This window comes from Pinus tabuliformis, chromosome 8 (assembly GCF_031772625.1).
Source record: "Pinus tabuliformis cultivar Carrire ecotype Pingquan chromosome 8, CPIR1, whole genome shotgun sequence".
Classification (NCBI taxonomy): domain Eukaryota; kingdom Viridiplantae; phylum Streptophyta; class Pinopsida; order Pinales; family Pinaceae; genus Pinus; species Pinus tabuliformis.
In genome coordinates, this window is record NC_142294.1 from 1804931659 (window position 1) to 1804944109 (window position 12451).

The window sequence follows — 12451 nt, forward strand, 5'->3', positions numbered from 1 at the left end:
GTTAGAATTCTTATCCAATTAAAGTGGCATGTCTTTTGATTGAATGCATTTCTTTGTTAAGGGAATGCAAGTTGCAGGAAGGAAAAGCTGAGTATGAGACTCACTCTATTGCAGCGGAAGTTATATTCATTTCAGCTTTGAAAGTACATGTACATGTGATTGAGGATCTTGTACTTATGATTGTACTTAAGAGAAAGTTGAAGGATAAACTGCATGCATGAGAATGATATGCATGAGCACAGGGATCATGATGATTTGCTTGTATTTTAAACATGTATGTGTGATTAACTTGAAGGGTTGATTACTTTGTTTTTAACCATGCATGTAATGTAATATTGACTTGGAAAAAGTTAATTTGATCTCCAAGATTGTAAAGAGGAGAAATGATGAGGTGTTTCATCTTTGTAAAAGCCTTCTCATTTGGGAGGTAGCTCTTCTGCTGGAGCGGAGGTGCCATGGATGGGCATCATGATAGTTGGCAAGCCCACATGTTCAGGAGAATATTTCAGCTCATATATTAGCAATTTTCATTGCTGGTTTCTGCAAACTTTCAGTTCGTCTGGCGAACAAGCTTGGTCGGGACTCGACGAGTACTTGGTTTATGCAGCGACATTCGCCATGACGACAGTTGATAAGGCATGACATTTTGACATTAGTATGCTCTTTTGGCTGAATGGAAGAGGATATTTCTGTTCCTCAAGTGCTGTACAGTTCAGTTCAAAGATACAGTGAGCTTTTGGGGACCAAAAGCCTTCTCATTTGGGAGGTGTGATCAGGTGCTCATGTCCTAAGTGTCGGAAAATGCTCAAATTTTAAAGTGCTTAGAACTGGTTCAAAGTTGAATGACTAGAAAGTGCTCGTCTTTTTGATTCCGGCGCCGTAAACGGTTCGAAAAACAGTCACCGTATGAGGAAGTTATGGCAAAAAGAAGAATTTGTCCATAACATTAGAAATTTTAATTTTTCAAAAAAAATTAAAAAAAGAATATTCCGCCTGGCACGAAATCCGAGGCAACTACCAAACATTAAATGTAACTACAGTTAATTTGGCGGAATTTTGGCAGGAGCGCATAATTTGGCGGACCCGCCAAATTGGCGGAGCTATCTGGAGTTAACTAAAGTTAGCTGGAGTTTTTCTAGGGAAAAACTGGAGAAACTTTAAATGGCCATAACTTTGGCTAGGAAAGTCGGTTTTGGACGAATTTTTTTTCGATTTTGGATATTTTTGACCTTCTGAAGTCATTGGTGGAGGGCTCACATCCATCTGAGGTCATTTGTAGGTGTTTTTGCTTCGTGGAAGTTCTAGGAGCCACCAGGGCCAAACCAGTTTGGGAGCTGCATTGGGAATTGTGCAGCGAGTGAATGTGGAACGAAGGTCATTTATGAAGGTTTTCAGCATTCTGAATCCATTTCTACAGCTCGTTTTTCATTTTGAGGCATTCTTCTCACTGTTTAGCTTCAGGGAAGCTTTCAGGGCCACTAGGGCCATTTCAGTGCAGGAGTTGTTTGGGGGCTCTGTTCATCCGTTTTTGGTGATTCAAAAGCCTATGTATGCTATTTTCGACCTTCTGAGTTTAATGGCAGAGGTTTCAGAACCAATTGAGGTCATCTTCACCTCTAAATTCTCCATTCAAGTTTAAAGGGCCACAGGGCCAATTGGGGAAAGTACTGTATAAGGTACAAAATTCACTGTTTAGTGTTTGGGAAAGAGCATGTTTGGCTAATTCCTATCTTCTAATTCTGTAATTACAGTCAGATCTGTCCTTTGAGACACCCATATTCTTGTATTAGCCTTTGTAGCAATTTTAATACAAGAGGACAAGCCTAGTTGGAGAGGTTTGGTCCAGCAGATGTAGCCCAGAGGAGGGGTGAACTGCTTTGTCATTTTGATGTCTTTATTTGTTGAAGATGATATGCTAAAAAAACTGATATAAAGTATTAAACAACAAAAAAATATAACTTGCATACATACATAATCACTTATTCAGCTACAAAAAGTTACTTGTCTTATTCCGCAAGACCTTAACCTTCAAGTATGTGTATGTCAAAGACTTCTAAGTGTTTACTTTGTTATTTCTTTAGGCAGAGCTTGTAGAGGGCCAGGTAGCCTCTGGAACTCATCCTCTTTTTAGAGGTGACATGTCCGGTGAATGCCCCTACAGTCTATCTTTGTATAAGAAATAAGAAGTTTATACATTTTTAGAGGTCATTTGGAGTGTCTAGCTCACAGTTGAAATTATTGGAAATGGATACCTTGCACCCTTAAACAAGTTCATTCCATTTTCAGATCAGTTTCCCACAACCTTGGTAATGGTGTAAGGACCATATCGGAGTGGTCTGAGCTTCTGATGGGCTCTTGTAAGGCATTTATTCTGCCGATACAACCAGACTTTGTCACCCACTTGAAACTTGCGTGGCACTCGATGTTGATCATATCACTGCTTGTAGGGTAGGGGTCCTCCGATCGAATGCTTGACCTGACAATGCAACGATACCTCTGTGGGTGAGGAGAGGATGTTCCTGTATTATCTCATGACCGTATCCACCTCCTTCTACTGCATGGAGGAACCCTTCCCAGTGGCCATGGAGGTGGCTACGATCTTCCCCTTACTTCAAGAGTGAACCAAAAAGAAAATAAATTTCCTAGTTTGGGACATGATCTTACTGCCTTTCTTAGTAGAGATCAAAGAAGTGGTGGTAGGTGGGGATACCTCCAGTATCCTGTGTAATGTATTACACAAGTAAATAATAACAGTGCGAGGGCATGAATCATACACAACATGTCGCTTCTACAAGTATGGTTGGCCGAATAATACATCACAAACATCAAGAGGTGCAACATCACACAATACCTCATTTGTGAAGGGTTTGATGTTGTAGGAAAGGCACCATTGCTGGCAGACTCAGAGATCTCGTCCTTGGTGAATCCGCCTGATGTTGTATGGTTGCAGGTGTGGTATGGTCGGCAGTCCCAATCGCTTCATGCAATCTACTGAAATGAGGTTCTTTTGGCTCCCACTTTCAACAATGAATTATAGCGGCGAACCCTTCACCCACATATGTGAGTGGAAAAGACGCTCTAGTACCTCTTTTGGATCTTCGGGCTCATTCTTCTGCATCTTGGCAGTGGCAACAGTGGCGCTGGGCTCCATGTCAATGATCTACTTCCCTTCATCATTCCTCTTCTCGGGTTCTAACTCAGGGTTGGAACATGCATCTGATTCTGAAGCCTTCAACTCGGCCACCAGAGACTACTTGGTCCAACACTCACTTGTGTTGTGAGTGGGGCTCTTATGGAACTCACACCACTTTCTTGTGTCCTTCCTTGACTTTGTGGTGTTGTTCTTTTCTTGCAGCTTCGACGAGTTGTCTTGGTTCACCCCGCCTTGGCTTTGTCATTTGTTCTTTGGATTCGTAGATCCAAAGTCTCGCTTCTTTTGTTTAAACTTTTGCTTGATCTTTATGGCGTATCGGTACACCGGGCTGAGCGAGGAGTTGTCCAGGAGCTCCATCTCGTCCTGGATGTATCTATGTAGGCAGCCGTGGTACTTGAGTACCAAATTTTTCTCAGAATCCTTGATTCCCATCTTCGTGCGCATGGTATGAAAAACATTGGTATACTCTGGCACATCTTGGTCCCTTCCCTGCCGGAGCGTGGTCCACCTTATGTATTTGTCATCATAGCTCCCGACAGGATAGTACTGCTCCTTGATGACATCCCGGAATGAATTCCAAGTGGGAGCGACTGAAAACAGTGAGTTTGTACAGTGAGGTTTCCCACCAGTCCTTAACGTGGGGGGTTGCTTTGAGAAAAGTGAAAGTAATCTTTTCTCGGCTGTAAAAATCATGAACAGAAAAATACCCTTTTCGTAGATCTAACGATTTATCTACGACATATGCATCTATCTGACCCTCGAATATGGGGATTTCAACGTTAATTTGTAGCTTAAAGCGTGTGGCATTTCCAGAGTAGCGATTAGATGCGTCACCCTTGGGTAGCCGCTAAAGGATCTGGGCAAAGTTGTCCATCATCGCGTTCCTTTATCGCTCGGGCTTCTTTGAGCAAGATTTTGATAGGATCTCCTGCCCTCTCATCTTTCTTTTCATCTGCCATGGGAGGCCGTCGAGATTTTTGAGGCTGGTTTTGCAAAGGCTTGACCAGTTCAAGCCCTAACTCCTTATATCCCGACCTTGTTGGGGACATGTAGAGAAAAACAGAGAAAGAGCAAACCCCTCTGATACCACTGATCCAGATTTAAACAGGAACACAACAAATTACAGAAATAACACTTCCTTTGATTAATATCAAATAATGAAATATGCTTACAAAGAGTATGAAAATGAGACTAGCTCGACGATGGTAGCTTATCTCTGAGAAGAGATGTGGTGACTACATTCCTCTGAACTGCGTTACAATGAGGCTCAAGGGCCTTTTTATTATTGAACAATAAGAGAAAACCCTAAACAACCAAAACCCTAATCTGAGGAGATGTAGCACCAAGGGTTTATGGGCCCCATTGGGGTTAGTTGGACAACCAACTTCCCGGGGTCGTGACTTGACCATATTATCTCCATTTAACGCACATGATATCCCAATGGAAAGATCTCTCCAAGGACTACGACGAAAAAGGGGATTTTATCACAAAATCACTTGTGGTAGATTTCCAAAAAAACGTCGTTTAGAGACTCAACACTGCTTCGAAAGTTTATGACCCGAAAAATTGCTAAAAATAGTAAATTGTGCTACGATTAAGAGAGAGAGAGAAAAAAAAAAAAAACACAAAACAAAACAAAAAAAACTGAAAGAAACAATGGTGGAGGTCCGAGTGGAATTGGCGGGTGGCCAACAACATCCACCTGGATCATTCCTTGCCCAGGAAGTAATGGTCTCCATTGGGTTGAGTGCCTCCATGCGATGGGGAAAATTCTGCTGAACTTGGTCCCTAGTGAGCTGTTCTGCAATATCTGATGTGTCCAGTAATGGTGGGAAGCATGGTCAAGGGCAGTCCACATTGCACACTCGATGCAAGCCAAGGGATGGGGAAATGTTGTGCTCCAAAGCATATTTTCCCACAACCTTGGTAATGGTGTAATGACCATATCTAAGTGGTCTGAGCTTCTTATGGGCTCTTGTAAGGCGTTATTTCTGCTGATGCAACCAAACTTTGTCGCCCACTTGAAACTTGTGTGGCAACCAATGTTGATCATGTCGCTACTTGTACTTGGTATTTTCCACAATGGGGTGGCAATATATCGACCTGTTGGGTTGGGGTGCTCCGATCGAATGCTTGACCTGACAGTGCAGCGGTACCCTTGTGGGTGAGGAGAAGATGTTCCTATATTCTTTCATGACTGTATCCACCTGCTTCTGCTGCGTGGAGGAACCCTTCCCAAGGGCCATGGATGTGGCTACGATCTTACCCTTATTTTGAGAGCGAACTAGAAAGAAAATAAATTTCCTAGTATGGGAGATGATCTTAATGCCTTTCTTAGCAGAGATCAAAGAAGTGGCGGTATGTGGGGCTACCTCCAATATCCCGTATAATGTATTACACAAAGAAATAATAATAGCAGTAGGCCTTGAATCATGCACAACATGTCGCTTCCACAAGCATGGTTGGCCTAATAATACATCACAAACATCAAGAGGTGCAACATCATAAAATACCTCATTTGTGAAGGGCTTGATGCTGTAGGGAAGGCGACACTGCTGGCGGACTCGAAGATCTCGTCTTTGGTGAAGCCACCCGATGTTGTACGGTTGTGGGTGTGGTATGGTCGATAGTCCCAACCGCTTCACGACCTCTGCTAAAATGAGGTTCTTTTGGCTCCCACTGTCAAAAATGAATTGCAGTGGCGAACCCTTCACCCACATATGTGAGTGGAAAAGATGCTCCACCTCTTCTAGATCTTTGCACTCATTCTGCTAGATCTTGGTAGTGGCAACAGTGGCGTTGGGCTTCGCGTTAATGATCTGCTTCCTTTCGTCATTCCTCTTCTCAGGTTTTGGCTTAGGGTCGGAACATGCTTCTGATTCTGAAGCCTTCAACTCGGCCACCAATGACTACTTGGTCCGACACTCACTTGTGTTGTGAGTGTGTCTCTTGTGGAACTCACACCACTTTCATGTGTCCTTCTTTGACTTCGTGGTGTTTTTCTTTTCTTGCGGCTTCAACGGGTTGTTTTGGGTCACCCCGCCTTGGCTTTGTCCTTTGTTCTTTGAATTCGCAGATCCAAAGTCTCGCTTCTTCTGTTTAAACTTCTGCTTGATCTTGATGGCGTATCAATACACCAAGCTGAGCGAGGAGATGTGAAGGAACCCCATATCGTCCTGGATGTATCTATGTAGGCAGTCGTGGTACTTGAGTACCAAATGTTTCTCAGAATCCTTGATGCCCAACTTCATGCGCGAGGTATGAAAAACATTGGTAAACTCCGACACATCTTGGTCCCTTCCCTGCTGCAGCGTGGTCCACTTTATGTATTTGTCCTCATAGCTCTCGACAGGGTAGCACTGCTCCTTGATGGCGTCCCGAAATGAATTCCAAGTGGGAGCAACTGAAAATAGTGAGTTTGTACTTTCATCCTTCTGCTCATTGCAGGTTTCCCACCAGTCCTTGACGTGGGGGGCTGCTTTGAGAAGAGTGAAAGTAATCTTTTCCTGGCTGGAAAAATCATGAAAAAAAAAATACCCTTTTCACAAATTTAACGATTTATCTATGAAATTGTTGGGCATGGGATCCCCCAAGAGAAGGTTTGCGGTTTAGAGCCCAGATTTTGACCAAAGATTGTAATTCTGATGTAAAGACTCTGCATATGGTTATATGGTTTTGTGATTCTTCTTCATGTGGTATCAGAGCGAAGTGAACGATTGGGAACGAAATTTTTATGATTTGAGCTTTTCTGGACTTGCAACTGAAGATTTCACATTTTACATTACGGCAGATATAGGTGCTTTTTTTGTTTTAAAATTATTGGTCCCGTGTAGTTCCATCAATGCCTTTCATTCACAATGGATTGCAGAAGTCTCAGGCAAAGAGATTTTAAAATCTAGCAGTATTCCAAATTTCTTATTTGATTTACTATGATTGTTTAATAGATGAAGTTTATTGACATTTGGCAGTAAACCATCCTCCGTGTTCCTCGTCATTGGTAACATTGAAATGTGTGGCTCTGGCTGTACCCAATCCACAGTGCTTGCATTTCTCCGATGGAATTGAGATATCGACTCTTTACATTTGGAATAGGAGATACTGCAATCAGACACTTGCAGAGATTGGTACGTCTGAAACCCATGCATGAACTTAGCCATAGATTGTCTATATATAGCCTCATTATATCCATAACCATCAAGGCCAAAATCTTCATCTGAAGAATAGGAGCATTCATGCCCATGCACAACCAAACGTTGAATACCCGTTAACTCGGAAAGCACAGATATATCAAAGTTTTCCTGAAGCCTTTTCCCGCACCCAAACATAAGATACTGTAGGATCTTTTCATGTTGCAAGCACTGCCCAACAATCCCAGAGCAGAATAAAATAAAGCCATCGTGGGATTCTTGAATATCAACCAGAACAACCAAATAACATCTGTTTTATTGCTTTGATCTTGCACCAATAATACAAATCCTCTCTTGGTCGATTGAACGAAGTGCCTGGGCAACTTCTTTGAGGGGTGAATCACGGCTCTGGAAAGCAAAATAGCAAAGGGGAGAACGCACAGATCCGCCATTACTGCAGGATCTCCAATTATAAGTGACTGGTTATTTATTTCTCTACACCTTCTGATTTCTATTACAGTCCACCACCACCTATTCTGGTGTGACCATATTTTTTGAAACATTTCTGAGCGTGGAGAAAGAACTCTTTGTTGTGGGCTTGGAGGAGGCCACAGTACGAGGTTAGATTCCTTTAGTGGATGATCTGGTGAACATTGTCAGATATTTGGAGCGAAATTTTGAAGATAAAGAGCCTCCTCCTTCAAACTTCAGAATGTTTAGTTTTTGGGCATGAGAGTTTGTGATGTGTCTTCTATTGAATATTGATCTTTTACTGGAGCATTATTCGATGTTAGAAAGCGTTGTTCAAATTATGCACACTATGTAGAAGACCGACAACATGTTGGTGTAGAAGAGCTTTAAAAGACCTACTATTATTCAACAATAGCAGTGTTGAAGAAGTTTCCTATCATTATGGTACTTTGCGTAATGAACCTCTTTTATTATACTCACTTTTGAGTGGAATGTTAAATTTAGCTCGTAAAACAAATATATAAGAGCATGGCTTTATATAGGTTCATGTAAAAACTTGAGTTTTGGGAGTGATTAAAAAAAGGGGGATGATAAGGTGATATCATAAATTCATATAAGTTTAAAAGGGATGATAAAGTAGAGTTTTTATGGAGGGACAATGAGGCTATATTTTTTGTATTTTGGAGTGATAAGTTTTGGAGAGATTAGGAGTATTTGTAATTTTTTATGTAATGGAGTCATAATTGCTTTTTTGGAGTCATAAGGTGCATATTTTGTAATTTTGGAGTGATAAGTGAATATTTTTAAAAAGGAAGCTCATTGTTGTATTTTGAAGAAAGCTTTTTAGCAAAGTGTATTTTTATTTTTGAAGACAAGGGGTTGTGTGAGCATGGCATTCTCATTGTTGGAGAAATTTCATTCATGATGTTGTGAAGGTGAAGGTTAATGTACTCCCATATTTAAATAAAAACATATCTTTTTTGTGGTGTTTGTGTCCTAGATTTGCCCAAAAATGAATAAGAGGATCTTAGGTACACGATGTGTAATGAATGCATGTGCATGACTTGTGTTCAAATTATCTCTTTGTATTATGCTTAAAACAACTACATGCACATAAGTACACAAGCACAAAGCATCACATCATCAACTTGATAGGATGATCTTCCAAGCAAGCACATTTCACATTATGTAATCAAAGAAATCAAGTTAAGGATGCTACAAATCAAGCACTTCAATCATAACGACATCAACGACACTTTTGTTTTACTTGCAAATAAACCTATTTTAAACTGAATTTTCCGGGTGCATTTTTGGTTGTAACCGACACCCTAATTTGAATTGTTAAGGTGAATACATTAAGTCAAGTAAGTCTTCAACTGAGTCATCAAGATTGAACTTGTCATTTGTATCTTGGGCGCAATTTTCAACAGTGTTCGACACCCTTTCTTTTTTAATCAACACATTCAGTGAGTACATTGAAGAAAGCACAAAGTGTCAGTGATCAATCAAGCAAGTTCAAGCAAGCCATCTAGAAAGCAATCATCACTCAAACAATCAAAGCAAGCGAGCATGACATTCAAACAACCAAGCAAGCGAGCATGTCATTCAAACAATCAAAGCAAGAGAGCGTGTCAATTAAACAAACAAGCAAGCGAGCGTGTCAAAATCAAGTGTGAAAGTTCAAAGCACGACATCTACAACAAACGAGCCAGTGTGAAGTTGATTGAAGCATTCAAAAAGTGTGAGTGAAGCATTCAAGCAAAGGGATCATCATCAAGCGAGCGTGACATCAAGAGTTCAAACAACCAAGTTATAAAACTATAGCAAGTAAAGCATCAGCATTCAGCAACAGTACAAGCGAGCCTGAATTCAAAGTGAGCAAGCTAAACATGGTGACACACATTAAACTATCCCAAATTCTTAACAATTTTATTTTATCATCAACGGGCGACATGGTGAACATCAGCAAAACAAATCTTGCTGATATTCAAGTGCATATTCAACATGCACATGAAATGATTGAGTTTCTTCAACTGGAATCGCAACTTCAAAGAGATGAGTTGCAACAAAGGAGTGATGTTTCCAAGTCTTTCATACGTATAGATGAAGATACCATGATGATTCCAAGTCACTGATCCACCCAACTTCTAGTGTTGAAGTGGTCCCTGATCCAGTTCAACTTTCTTCCAAACCAATCATCAAGCCATGGGAAGAAACTCATAGTAACAAAAATCGCTGAGGATTAGGATATGACAAAGATGAAAACAACTTGCATATGCCCGATTATTCTAAACCGATCAAGTTCATTAGTGTAGGATTTATTGATCAAATAACATCAACAAGCCATGAGAAAGTAGCAGACAAACCAAAATGCCTTCATTGTCAAAGAACCAGTCATTTGGAAGATCAGTGTTTTGATCTCCATCCTTGTCACCATTGTGGCAAGAAGAATCATTCATCAGAGAAATGTTGCAAATAAAACCCACCTGCCAAATTAAAGATAAATTATTCATGGATTGATCCCTGGGAATGGTCATCCACAGCTAGAAGATTGTCCAAGTTTTACAATCGGATTCACTCACACATTGCATCCAACAGTCAAATGAAGATGGTACTCTCATGCAGTTGAACGGGGGAGTACACCAGTGAAATACTCCTCCACCTACAGGGGGCAGTTTAGATATATTTTGGAGAAAATTGCCTCTCCTTTCAGTTGATAAAGGGGGGGAAATGTCAATGAAATTGACAAGTGGTTGTCAAACTGAAAGTCTTGACAACATCAACGAAGCAGCCAGTGGGCATCTCCATCAGTCAGTGGGCGATCATCATCAGCAAATACGCCATTGGCCATTCATCAAATTGTGTCAGTGGACATCGGATGTTGTTTTCAAGCAAAATACAGTTAGATCCTTTTGTGGCTTGGCACATGATGGTGTTGTCAAGCGACATTCAAAGATGAATCAGTCATGCAACTGACTCATGGTCTCTTCATATTGTAGTTTTTTCAATATCCAGCTTTGGCGATTTTTCAGGCAAATGTTTTTTGAAGATCAACTTGAGAACTTGGAAGATGGTTCCTTGTTCGTTTTGGATTTATCATTGGGGGGGGGGGAGTTAGCCTCACTCTTTTAAAAATCAATAATAAATCCAATTATTAAATTAAATAAATAAAATCATGAGAATTCTTCAAACTAAGGAGTCTAGTTTGGATGAGAGATTCTCTCCAACTAGCTCTCCTAAATTAGTGTGTAAGTTGAGAAATTGTCTCAACCAAGTGAGTCTAAGATAGAAGCACTATCTTAAGATCACTTACTCATGTATTTAAATGTATTATTGAATTTTTTGAATAATGTAAATTGCATGAGCATGAGAGACCACATGATGGCTCTCTGCCTTTTCCACCAATTTAATTTGTGTGTTAATTTGTTGTGCATATGGTTATATGGCATTGTGATTCTTCATCAATATCTCTATATCTTGAGAGTAAGTGTGTATCTAAACCCCTTTTGAAACTAACAATGTATCTCTCAATGTAGATATCTTTAGGTAATTCATCCCTTGGGAAACCCCCAAGTACATAGACTTTGAGGATACCTCCATCTTGTTTGGCTTCTCAGTTTGATCTAACAATTTTTTTGCAAGGAGTTTGGTCAATACATTAAAACAAAAATTCATATCTTACTTATTTTCAAAATATACTTGTGCTACAAAGATTTATCTACTAATTAGAGCTTGGAATTTCTTGTAGATATTGTAAATAATTTGTGAATATTTTCTACCAACCCTTGTAATTATTTTCTACTTTGAGTATATTTATTTGGGGTATTTTGGGTTTTTTATTTTGAATTTCTTGTGGATCTTGGATTTGGCTCTATTTATCTAACTTTCAATGCTAAGGATCAAAATTTTCAAAGAAAAATTCAAAGTTAGATGGTTTGAGCCCTCACCTAGCTTAGACGACTAGGGTTTGGGCACCTTGTTTCTTTAGAGGAGTTGTCCAACCTAAGGAGGGATATTCTTCCCCTTTTGGGGGTGGATCTAGGGTCTAGAATCCCTTATCTACAAGACCCATATCCTAAAATATCCTTGTGAGAGTCACTAGCCCTAGAGGGCCTAATTCACTGCATAGACCAAGCTTCTCATAACATTTGACATCAGAAGTATTTTTGTAGGTGGATTCCTTGTGGTTACAATCATTTTTTAGCTTGAATTTAATCATTTTTGCTTGTGTAGGAGGACTGCAAGAAGATTAGAGGCTAAGAGCTAACGCTGCATGCCTAAGAGCCCCAGAGGCCCTAGTTGCAGCTCTCTTTGGGCTCTTGGGACCTTAACGCAAACCTTGGAGGGGGCCTTAAGCTCTAATGCAAGGGTTTGGGGGATTTTTTCTTGATCATATTTGCTTGACCTCTGATCTAACTAATGTTTGCAGGCTTGATTACAATTGTGGCAAGGGTTTGAATCAGTTTCTCATTGACTATTTGTCATTATAAGTCTCTGATCTCTAAAGGATTGGTATTTGGTTTTATTTGTTGGCTCACCTTTGGTTTTGCATGCTCGTATTCATTTGGAAAGGGTATTACAAGGGTTATTTATCTTACGGCTATCTTCTAGCCCTATCTGCAAGGCCTAAGGCCATTATCTCATTAGACCGCAAGCCTCTAAAGGCCTTCTAGGCCTAGCCGCATACACTTAAAGGTAT

General features: G+C 40.4%; 1 pseudogene; it reads right to left on the reverse strand.

The window, feature by feature from the left end:
* Window positions 1–6885: 6885 nt before the first annotated feature.
* Window positions 6886–7733, reverse strand: LOC149243452 (uncharacterized; annotated as a pseudogene).
* Window positions 7734–12451: the final 4718 nt, after the last annotated feature.